This window comes from Heptranchias perlo, chromosome 2, assembly GCF_035084215.1.
Source record: "Heptranchias perlo isolate sHepPer1 chromosome 2, sHepPer1.hap1, whole genome shotgun sequence".
NCBI lineage: Eukaryota > Metazoa > Chordata > Chondrichthyes > Hexanchiformes > Hexanchidae > Heptranchias > Heptranchias perlo.
This window is the reverse complement of record NC_090326.1, coordinates 33,940,986-33,953,000: the sequence shown is the minus strand read 5'-3', so window position 1 is coordinate 33,953,000 and position 12,015 is coordinate 33,940,986. Positions and strand designations below refer to the sequence as shown.

Sequence of the window (12,015 nt, the reverse complement as noted above, 5' to 3'; positions counted from 1 at the left end):
AACCTAAATAGATGTTTTACTGTCTTAAATTAATTTTTAGACTTAAGTGTGTGTCTGTATATGTAGATGGATACAGAAGTGTGTGTGTGTGTGTCTTTATATTTATAAAGATTTGTAAGGTGTAAATTTTTGTAACCTTTTGTTAGATGACTGAGTTGACTTATTGAAACTAGAAGGTAAATGGATATGGTGAGTTTAAATGTACCTGCTTATGCTCTATAAACTCTGAACAATGATCAGGGATCAACTGGGAACAAATGCAGGTTCTTGGAGCACTATAGTGTCTCTTTGCAATTCAGAGTTGCCACTTATATTTTTTTAAAAAGTTTTTCAGTTCAGATTTAATGGAATTCCAAGAGTATGATACGAAAATGGTTTGCCTAAGCTGCAGTGCTTTAGAAAGTAATTTTTATGATATAACATGAATAATGCAGTCAGCCATGGCTTAGTGGTTAGCACTCTTGCCTCTGAATCAGTAAGTTATGGTTCAAGTCCCAATCCAAGTCCACTATTTAAGAAAGGTAAGAGACAAACTAGGAAATTATAGGCCTATTAGTCTAACGCCTGTTGCGGGGACATTACTGGAATCCATTATGAGGGACAGAGTGACTGAGCACTTAGACAAATATGAACTGATCAGAGAGCCAGCATGGATTTTTAAAGGGTAAGTCCTGTCTATGAACCTAGTTGAATTTTTTGAGGAGGTAACTAATGTGGTAGATAAGGGAGTGTCCATGGATGTTACTTATCGAATGCCTTCTGGAAGTCTGTATAAGGTTTCACATAAGAGACTGCTAACAAAAATGACAGCACATGGAATTGGAGGCAACCTATTTACATGTCTAGGGAATTGGTAAGGTGTTAGGAGGCAGAGAGTAGGATAATGGGAATGTACTCCAATTGGCAGGATGTGACTAATGGTATCCCCCAGGGAACTGTACTGGGGCCTCAGCTTTTCACTATATTTATAAATGACTTGGCTGAAGGAATAGAGAGCCGTATATCCAAGTTTGCTGATGACACCAAGTTAGGTGGCACAGTAAATAGTGTAGATGGAAGCAGAAAGTTGCATAAGGACATTGACAGATTAAGTGAGTGAACCCATCTGCCACAGTTTTGCCCATTGTGGGGAAATGTGAGGTCATCCACTTTGGACCTAAGACAGATCAGAGTATTTTCTAAATGGCGAGAAGCTAGGATCTGTGGAGGAGCAGAGAGATTTAGGGGTCCAAGTACAGAAATCATTAAAAGTTAGTGGATGGGTACAAAAAATAATTTAAACGGCTAATGGAATATTGGCCTTCATTTCAAGGGGGCTGGAATACAAAGGGATGGAAATTATGTTACAGCTGTAACGAGCTCTGGTTGGACCCCATCTGGCATACTGCATTCAGTCCTGGACACCACACCTCAGGAAGGATATATTGGCCTTGGAGGGGATGCAGCACAGATTCACCAGAATGATACTGGGGCTAAAAGAGCTAAATTATGAGGACAGGTTGTATAGACTAGGCTTGTATTCCCTTGAATATAGAAGATTAAGGGATGATCTAATTGAGATGTTTAAGATAATTAAAGGAGTTGATAGCGTAGATAGAGAAACTATTTTCTCTGGTGGAGGAGTCCAGACCAGGAGGACGTAATCTTAAAATTAGAGCTAGGCCGTTCAGGGGTGATGTCAGGAAGTACTTCTTCACACAAAGGGTAGTGGAAATGTGGAACTCTCTCCTCCCAAAAAAGTTGTTGAGGCTAGGTCAATTGAAAATTTCAAATTTGAGATTGATTTTTTTTTAGGCACTGGTTGTAAGGCGGGCAAGTGAAATTAAGATACAGTTCAGCCATGATCTAATTGAATAACGGAAAAGGTTTGCGGGGTTGAATGGCCTACTCCTGTTCCTATGAGACCCCCTATGAGGGAGTTCTGCACCGTCGGAGGTGCCGTCTTTCGGATGAGAAGTTAAATCGAGGTCGCGTCTGCCCCCTCAGGTGGACGCAAAAGATCCCATGGCACTATTTCGAAGAAGAGCAGGAGAATTCTCCACTGTGTCCTGACCAATATTTACTCCTCAACCAACACCACAAGAAACAGATTTATCTGGTCGTCATCACATTGTTGTTTGTGCAACTTTGCTGTGCGCAAATCGGCTGCCGCATTTCCTACATTAAAACAGTGACTACACTTCTGAAGTATTTCATTGGCTGTAAAGCGCTCTGGGCCATCCTGAGGTCGTGAAAGGTGTTATAAAATGCTAGTTTTTTTTTCTTTTTGCCAAATGTATTTTTGTACTAGCTGAGCAACTAAATGTTGCATTCTTAAGTAAAAATTGAGTGTAGTTACGTTGCGAAACATTGCAGCTTTAAGTCTTTGTGTCCTTAAGTGGGGTATGTAGAATCATCTGCTCCTGAACAGTTCTCTGTAATGCCAGTGAGAACTCCTGCAGTCTTCCTTGTGCATTTCCTTAACACTTCGCAGAAATGTCGTATTTTTATATTTTTCATTTTTGGCAAAATATACCATTGCATATTTTTAAACAAGGCATGAAGAAGATTGATTTACAAAAATATTTCAGCTTTGGTTTATTAATCCAAAGAACTTTCTTGCATAATACAATCGTGTGCTCAGAATCTCCATAAGAAAACCAATCTTCCAGCAAATAGAAACATAGGACCATAGTTGTTTATGCACAATAGGAGGCCATTGGACCCATTGTGTCTGTCAGCTCTTCGCTAGAGCAATCCCAAACTATTTCCACTGCCACACGCTCTTCCCATACCCCTGCATCTCCCTCTTAACAGATGCAGTGCTCTCTGCCTCAACCACTCCCTGTGGCAAAGTTCTATGCTCCAAGACCTAAGGTAAAGACATTTTTCCTTAACTGTTTATTCGCTCTTTTAGTGACCATTTTAAATTAATGACACCTCGTCACTGTCTCCCCAACCAAAGCACCTAGTCTATCCCTATTCAGTCCATCAAAACCCTTCATAAATTTAAAAGCTTCCATTAAATCTCCTCTTAGCCATTGCAGCTCAAGTGAAAGTAGACCTAGTGGGCTCGATATTAATGCCCCCACAATGGGTGGGAGGAGGCCGAGGGGGTGGGGGTTAAACCTTAAACGGAACGTGTCCCCAACCTGCTGCATACGCGTACGTTGCCGTTTTTACAGCGGTGGGTAGTGAGGCTTGCGAGTGTCCTGTCGTGGCGAGGTGTGACACTTCGTTAACACATTTAAATCATGATGTGGAGATGCCGGTGATGGACTGGGGTTGACAATTGTAAACAATTTTACAACACCAAGTTATAGTCCAGCAATTTTATTTTAAATTCACAAGCTTTCGGAGGCTTCCCCCTTCGTCAGGTGAACGATGTGAAATGAAGTCCTCGAAATGAAATCGCATTTATAATTCACAGAACTTTCAAGAGAACAGCGTCCACGACACCACACGACCCTGCCACGGTAACCTCTGCAAGACATGCCAGATCATCGACACAGATACCACCATCACACGAGAGGACACCACCCACCAGGTGCATGGTTCATACTCCTGGGACTCGGCCAACGTTGTCTACCTCATACGTTGCAGGAAAGGATGCCCCAGAGCATGGTACATTGGCGAGACCATGCAGACGCTGCGACAACGGATGAACGGACACCGCGCAACAATCGCCAAACAGGAGGGTTCCCTCCCAGTCGGGGAACACTTCAGCAGTCATGGACATTCATCCACCGACCTTCGGGTAAGCGTACTCCAAGGCGGCCTTCGAGACACACGACAACGCAAAATCGTCGAGCAGAAATTGATAGCCAAGTTCCGCACCCATGAGGACGGCCTCAACCGGGATCTTGGGTTCATGTCACGCTACACGTTACCCCACCAGCGAACAAATGTTATCTGTTTTTAATATAACGGGTCAGTTGCTGTCTTTTCTATGTTTCTACCTCTCTATCTCTGTTTTTTTTTTTGTTTGTTGTTTTTTTTTGTTTTTTTTTGGTGATTTGTATATTCTGTGATGATGTGGAGATGCCGGTGATGGACTGGGGTTGACAATTGTAAACAATTTTACAACACCAAGTTATCGTCCAGCAATTTTATTTTAAATTCACAAGCTTTCGGAGATTTTCTCCTTCCTCAGGCAAATGAGACCTGGCAGGTAACACCTGTCTGTCTGCACACTGATTGCCTTGGCAACGGGCAGTTGAAAAAACTGTCTGTACTCACCAAGCATTGTTCTGTGAATTATAAATGCGATTTCATTTCGAGGACTTCATTTCACATCGTTCACCTGATGAAGGGGGAAGCCTCCGAAAGCTTGTGAATTTAAAATAAAATTGCTGGACTATAACTTGGTGTTGTAAAATTGTTTACAATTGTCAACCCCAGTCCATCACCGGCATCTCCACATCATGACTACCATCGACACCACAAACTGCCGGCTCACAGTGGAAAGGATATCCAAGAAGATCGCGCATTTAGACACAGACATCAAGTTTTTACAGAGCTGCAAGAAAGCAGACAAGATCCCGAAAGGACTCCAGATCACGAACCCACTCAGGTCCACATACAACTCGGATTACGCTGAGAGACTCTGCCGCCGTACCTCTCGCACACTCCGCAACCATCTCATACACCAACTCTACAGCAGACGCCACAACCTCGAAACCAAGATAGAGTCCATACTCTCAACCTGTACTCAGGACACAGCAGACCAGCTACGTTATACCGCCAAACAGACGAGGCAACGGAACTACGCTGCCTACATGAAAACCAAGAGCAGGAAGCTTGAGAAACTCGGCATCACCACCAGCATCGACCAAGCTTCCCCTGGTACCACGGTTGCAACCACAGGGAAGTCTATTGTCAATTTGTCCGACCACACCCTTCAACCAGACGAAATCGAAGTTCTCAGCCGAGGGCTCAATTTCTGCCCCACTACCAAAATGGACCCCACTAGTCTCGCGGCGGACACAGAGGAATTCATCAGGAGAATGAGGCTCCGGGAATTCTACCACAAACCCCAAGATTTCAGCAGCGAACCCAATGAGACAATCGACGATCCGGAACAGCAGACAGAGGGATCCGCGGTACAGCAACCGAAGAGGAAAGAGTCAAACTGGACTCCTCCGGAGGGTCGCTGCCCTCAGCTTGACATGTATGCTCAAGCTATCAGGAAATGCGTCAATGCCAGATTCATCAGCCGCACTCAGAAGACAGTCCAGAATGTCACCCGAGCACAACGCAACGCCATCAACGCTCTCAAGACCAACCGCAACATCGTCATCAAACCAGCGGACAAAGGAGGAGCCATTGTCATACAGAACAGAACGGACTATTGCAAAGAAGCATACTGACAACTGGACAACCAGGAACACTACAGACGGTTACCCGCAGACTCGACCAAAGAACACACCCACCAGCTCAACAAACTGATCAAGACCTTCGATCCAGACCTTCAAAACATCCTCCGCACTCTCATCCCACGTACTCCCCGCGTGGGAGACTTCTACTGCCTCCCAAAGATACACAAAGCCAACACACCCGGACGTCCTATCGTATCAGGCAACGGAACCCTGTGTGAGAACCTCTCTGGATACATCGAGGGCATCCTGAAACCCATCGTACAGGGAACCCCCAGCTTCTGTCGCGACACTACAGACTTCCTACAAAAACTCAGTACCCACGGACCAGTGAACCAGGAACACTTCTCACCACGATGGACGTCTCGGCACTCTACACCAGTATCCCCCACGATGACGGCATCGCTGCGACAGCATCAATACTCAACACCAACAACAGCCAATCTCCAGACGCCATCCTACAACTCATCCGTTTCATCCTGGATCACAATGTCTTCACCTTCGATAACCAGTTCTTTATCCAAACACACGGAACAGCCATGGGGACCAAATTCGCACCCCAATACGCCAACATTTTCATGCACAAGTTCGAGCAGGACTTCTTCACTGCACAAGACCTCCAACCAACACTATACACCAGATACATCGACGACATTTTCTTTCTATGGACCCACGGCAAGGAATCACTAAAGAGACTACACGATAACATCAACAAGTTCCATCCCACCATCAAGCTCACCATGGACTACTCCTCAGAATCAGTTTCTTTCTTGGACACACGAATCTCCATCAAAGACGGGCACCTCAGCACCTCACTCTACCGCAAGCCCACGGACAACCTCACGATGCTCCACTTTTCCAGCTTCCACCCTAACCACGTCAAAGAGGCCATCCCCTATGGACAGGCCCTGCGAATACACAGGGTCTGCTCAGACGAGGAGGAACGCGATGGACACCTACAGACGCTGAAAGACGCCCTAGTAAGAACGGGATATGACGCTCGACTCATCGATCGACAGTTCCGACGGGCCACAGCAAAAAATCGCATAGACCTCCTCAGGAGACTAACACGGGATGCAACCAACAGAGTACCCTTTGTCGTCCAGTACTTCCCCGGAGCGGAGAAACTACGCCATGTTCTCCGCAGCCTTCAACATGTCATCAATGAGGACAAACACCTCGCTATGGCCATCCCCACACCTCCACTACTCGCCTTTAAACAGCCACCCAACCTCAAACAGACCATCGTTCGCAGCAAATTACCTAGCTTTCAAGAGAACAGCGTCCACGACACCACACGACCCTGCCACGGTAACCTCTGCAAGACATGCCAGATCATCGACACAGATACCACCATCACACGAGAGGACACCACCCACCAGGTGCATGGTTCATACTCCTGGGACTCGGCCAACGTTGTCTACCTCATACGTTGCAGGAAAGGATGCCCCAGAGCATGGTACATTGGCGAGACCATGCAGACGCTGCGACAACGGATGAACGGACACCGCGCAACAATCGCCAAACAGGAGGGTTCCCTCCCAGTCGGGGAACACTTCAGCAGTCATGGACATTCATCCACCGACCTTCGGGTAAGCGTACTCCAAGGCGGCCTTCGAGACACACGACAACGCAAAATCGTCGAGCAGAAATTGATAGCCAAGTTCCGCACCCATGAGGACGGCCTCAACCGGGATCTTGGGTTCATGTCACGCTACACGTTACCCCACCAGCGAACAAATGTTATCTGTTTTTAATATAACGGGTCAGTTGCTGTCTTTTCTATGTTTCTACCTCTCTATCTCTGTTTTTTTTTGTTTGTTGTTTTTTTTTTGTTTTTTTTTGGTGATTTGTATATTCTGTGAGACCTGGCAGGTAACACCTGTCTGTCTGCACACTGATTGCCTTGGCAACGGGCAGTTGAAAAAACTGTCTGTACTCACCAAGCATTGTTCTGTGAATTATAAATGCGATTTCATTTCGAGGACTTCATTTCACATCGTTCACCTGACGAAGGGGGAAGCCTCCGAAAGCTTGTGAATTTAAAATAAAATTGCTGGACTATAACTTGGTGTTGTAAAATTGTTTACAAACATTTAAATCAGGCTTTCTCAGTGCAATTGGGAACCTGATTTAAATTCAACTGCGGCCGGGCGGGCTCCCAGGGCTTGGTAAACCTGACAGCGAAATGGAGGCGGGAGCTACCGGCTACAGGTAATAAGTGCTTTTTATAACTCCTTGTGAGCCAGGAGGAGCAAGGACCTCCGGCTGTGGCCTCCTGCCGCTGGTTTTCCTGCCATCCTGTCAATTTGGCCAGCTGTCGGGTGGGAAGCGGAAGAAAAAAATTATCATGAGGTCCTGCTGTTAAAATCAGTAGGACCTCCACATCTCCTGCCTCGCCAGGTTTCCCCCGCACCCTCCCAGTAAATATTGGGGCCAGTGTCTTCAATCTCTCTAGTAGTTATCAATAGCAGTTTTTCCAGGCAACACGATGGTAACTATGCAGATGTCAGCTCAGATCTCGCTCAATACACACCACTAACAATCTCCGTATCTCCAAAACTTTAATTCCTAAGCCCTCACCCTAAGCTTCCCCAACCCTAACCCTAACCCGAGCTGTGATGTCAATAGTCACTCCAATTTATAAAACCAGAAATGATGTTGGCTGTTTTTATGTCTTTGTCTATCTGCACTCACTTTCAGGGAATTAGGTATTTGAACCCCTAATTCTCTCTGTCTACTTGTGCTCTTCAGCATCTTTCGATTGAGTGAATGCTCCCATTCCATGTTTTTCCTGCCAAAATGTATTTCACATTTACATTAAATTCCTTGTTCCACCTGTCTTCACGTTTTGCTATTTTTTTTCACAGTCCTCCTCATTCTTTGTCAAACCCCCTACTTTTGTCACCAGCAAATTTTTAGGTTATGTTCCTTATGCCCAAGAACAAAAATGGACCCAGCGCGTACCCAGTTAATCGGAGGCAAGGCGAGAGGCGAGAATTAGTCAGGATAGTTCTCTACACAGATACTGCATGATGTTTCTGAGCCAGAAGATTTTATTTATATTTACATTATCATTGACTGCATTATTTGACTAGGCCTTCTGCTTATTGTATTGTTCTGAATAAACCTTTTCATATTGTGCACAAAGTTTAAAAATAGGAATTGTGTAATCTTTTTGATTAAGTCTCAGGATATTGTGTAATTCTTTTATTTACCTATACATGCCAACTGTCTTGTGTGCTAGCAGTGTCCATAAGTGTAATTGAACTATTCTTGGGGTGGTAAGTTTACTTGACAACTCTTACTTTATTATAATTTCACACAACTGCCTCAATCCTCACTGGAGTCAGATGGTTGATCTCTTCTCTCCCCCATCTTTATTCTCATAAATCAATTTGTTTACATCTGGAGTTAAATTATAAATGGAAAGAGCTCTACCCTGAAATGTTGTACTGAAGTCTGTATAACTTCTTTATTTTCACGTTTAAAATGTCTATAGCCCTGCTGGAATAAGTTATTTTTGGCTTCAACGGTAGAATTACAGATATAGTACACATTCTGCAACATAAGTCAAATATCAAAATTTTCTAGGAGGATAAGCACCTTCAGCAGTTGCATCCTTCTTCAAAGATTTCTAAATCTGCACTGCTGCAAACTGCACCATCTTGTACTTCAGTTTATTTTCCTGCAGTACAAATGACATGTTTAGTATATCTCCATCTCAAATTATGACAAGTGCGTGTCCCACCTTACTTAAGTGTAACTACATAGGACCTCTGTTCAAGAATTTTTTAAAAACTATTTATCCTTTCAGGATGTGGCAGCCTTTTTTGAAGCTCAGTCAGATTTTTGCTAGCTTTGTAGATTGGTATGTGTGTTCCTACTAATTTCTTTCTCTCATGCTGTTTTAACACCTTTTTCTATCTCCAAGCTGTCCTGTTTCCTGCTCTGATGTTCTGTGCCAGTCTGTCACCATCCCATTGGTTGTTGAAGTTTTAACCCTAATGGCTCCAGATAGTTCTCCAGTGAAGTAATGAGATCCAGCTTTACTATCCAATAATCTATATACAGTATTCTGTTCGTTAGCTTAAATAGTATGGAGGAATAAGTACAATATGTTTTATATGACAGCAACACATTGCAAGCTTCGAAACACACAAACCATGGCTTGGGGTATTTTACGTTGAGGCTCTGCTGATGCAAACCACAGAACTGAAGTTCAAAGTACCATTTATTAGAACACAGAGATTGTGCTATGGCCATGATGCTTTAAAATGTGGGTTCCGGTTCATTTTAAGGATTGGCATGCAGTCTCAGTCTTGGGATTAACTGCAAGTATCATTTGTGTTGTTTTTTTTCCTGCTATGTTTTTTATTTTACATTCCAATCTTCTTGCAAGGGGTGCATCTTGTAAAATGTAAAACTTTCCATCTTTATAAACTTGAGAAACCAAAGTTGTAAAGAGTAAGAGAAAATGAGATATATTGAGAAGTAGTGATGCCAAACTTGAGTACTAAAAGGTTGTTTGTGGGGTGGGGGGGGAGAATGAGAGTAGAGAAGGGGGAAATTTAAAAAAAACTGAGATCCTGGAAAAGAATTGGATCTTGATTTCAACCCAGTGAGAATCTAGGGAGGAGGAAGAGCATGTAGGATGGTTCATTTGTAACTTATGAGGAACAAGAGAGGAAGGTGCTCCTCTGAACTTCATTCTTTTTTTGGCCTAATAGTATTGGTAAAGTAGAGTAGAGATAGAATGTGATGGAGAGAGTGTTTGGGAGGTCAAGAGGGACGAAGGATCAACTATTGGACAAGAAGGATTTTCTTGCATCTTGCCCAGTGTGTTAATAGTTAGCAGAGCCTCCCCTGATACAAGAGCAATATTCAAGTCTTGGACTTAGTTGTTGAGAGGACAGAATAAAGTATTTGGCACAAATGGGCCAACGTGTTCTTGGGTGTTGCTTTAGGCATGGAGGAAATGTAGGAGTTTGATTTGAGGTCAGGCGATAGAGCAAGAATCTCAATAGATGTATCTCAGGCTGGCGACATGAAAAGTAAGAGTTGGTAGCTATTGGATTTGTGAAGACTTGAAGATGTTGAGTTTTTGAGGAATTATAATGACTGCATTCACTGTCCTGTCAAAGAGCACAGAGGAGATCAATTGCATATCTTCAGTCCCAGTTGAAAGGCTGAATCACTATCTTGATCTCCCCTGTGCCCTTTGACAGGGTAATGAAAACCTCAAGATACAATTTCTTCCATGAGTGAAGTTGTCTGCAAAAGAATGGATAGGGCTGAATGACAAATGAGGTCATTGGTATAAAAAGGAACTGAATGGGAGAGAAGACAGAGCCCTTGGAAACTATTGAGTTAACACTACCTTTGCTTTGAATAATTTTTTTAGGCTTTGCAGAAAATAATGGAAATTGTACTTGACATGTATGTGTACAAAGGATACCTGAGTCTAATTTCAAAATATCTGATCTGAATAATTTAGTCATTGTCTGCCTTTTGCTATTGATCGGCCCTACATGTCCCATTGCCATCTTTTGGTTTTCTTCTTGCTGTGTTTGTGTGGTTGAATAACATAAATCCTCTTGGTACCTTAGGAACATCCCTCTGCTTGGCATCTTCACTGTCCCGTTTGACACTGAGTTGAGCGTCAAACCCCATATCCTATCCATCACTAAAAGTGCCTTTTTCCACATCCATAACACCAGCTGCTTCCATCCCACCGTCGCGGAAACACTCATCTACATCTTACCACCTCATGCTCAATTCCCCCAATGCAGTCGTCTGCTTTCCAAGGTTTGAACTCCAACTTGACCAAAACTGCATTGCACACCCTATCCTGTGTTGGGGCTCATGACCTATCACTGTTGACTACCATCCCCTAATATATTGATTTCAAATCCTTGTGATTTAAAAATTCCTGCATTCACCCCATCTTCCATCTCAGACTACCTCCATCCTTTATATCTAAGCTCTCACCCTTCACACTTTCAACTGGCCTACTGTGCATTCGCCCCTCTTCCTCTGCACCATGTCGGTGCCATACCCTTCAGCCACCACTCCCTGTACCCTAGAATTCACTTCCTGAACCCTTCCGCTGTACTACATCTCCCCCTATCTTCAAAAGCCTCCTCAAAACCTCTCTTTAATCATGCCTTTGTTCACTTCCCATCCTTCTGCAACGTGTCTGGCTGACACAGTGGTGTCAATAATGAATTGGAGGTGGGGCGGGACTTACGGCCAGCAGGATTTGCAGCCAAACTGTGTTAAACAGCAAAACAAACAAGGTCAATTACAGTCTGTTTAAAAAGAGTCTCTATGAACTGCAACCAACTGTGTAAAATCAATCCCAATCACTTACAGCAGTGCGGTCTCCAGGCGTGATTGATGGAGAAATTACCCTATCATCACTATTCTGGCTAGGAATAGTGGTATCACTATATGCAGCCCCATAATTCTAACCCCTGCTCATTGTTCATTCCACCCTTTGCAGAATGAATTTTTTTACATTTAAAGGAACTGAATAATTGCAAGTTATCTATTGTAGTCGGGAGACCAAGTACAGATTAGTGCTATATTCTACCCAGCTCTCCAGAGTATTGTTCTCTTCACTTGGTGAGAGGGGTTGAGATCAGAAATACATGATGAA

The 12,015-nt window shown here is 43.8% G+C and overlaps 1 protein-coding gene across 2 annotated transcripts in view; it reads left to right on the top strand.

Annotated features, from left to right (window-relative positions):
• Positions 1–12,015, top strand: part of LOC137336829 (dysbindin-like) — a 225,916-nt gene that overhangs the window by 101,684 nt on the left and 112,217 nt on the right. The window lies entirely within an intron of this gene.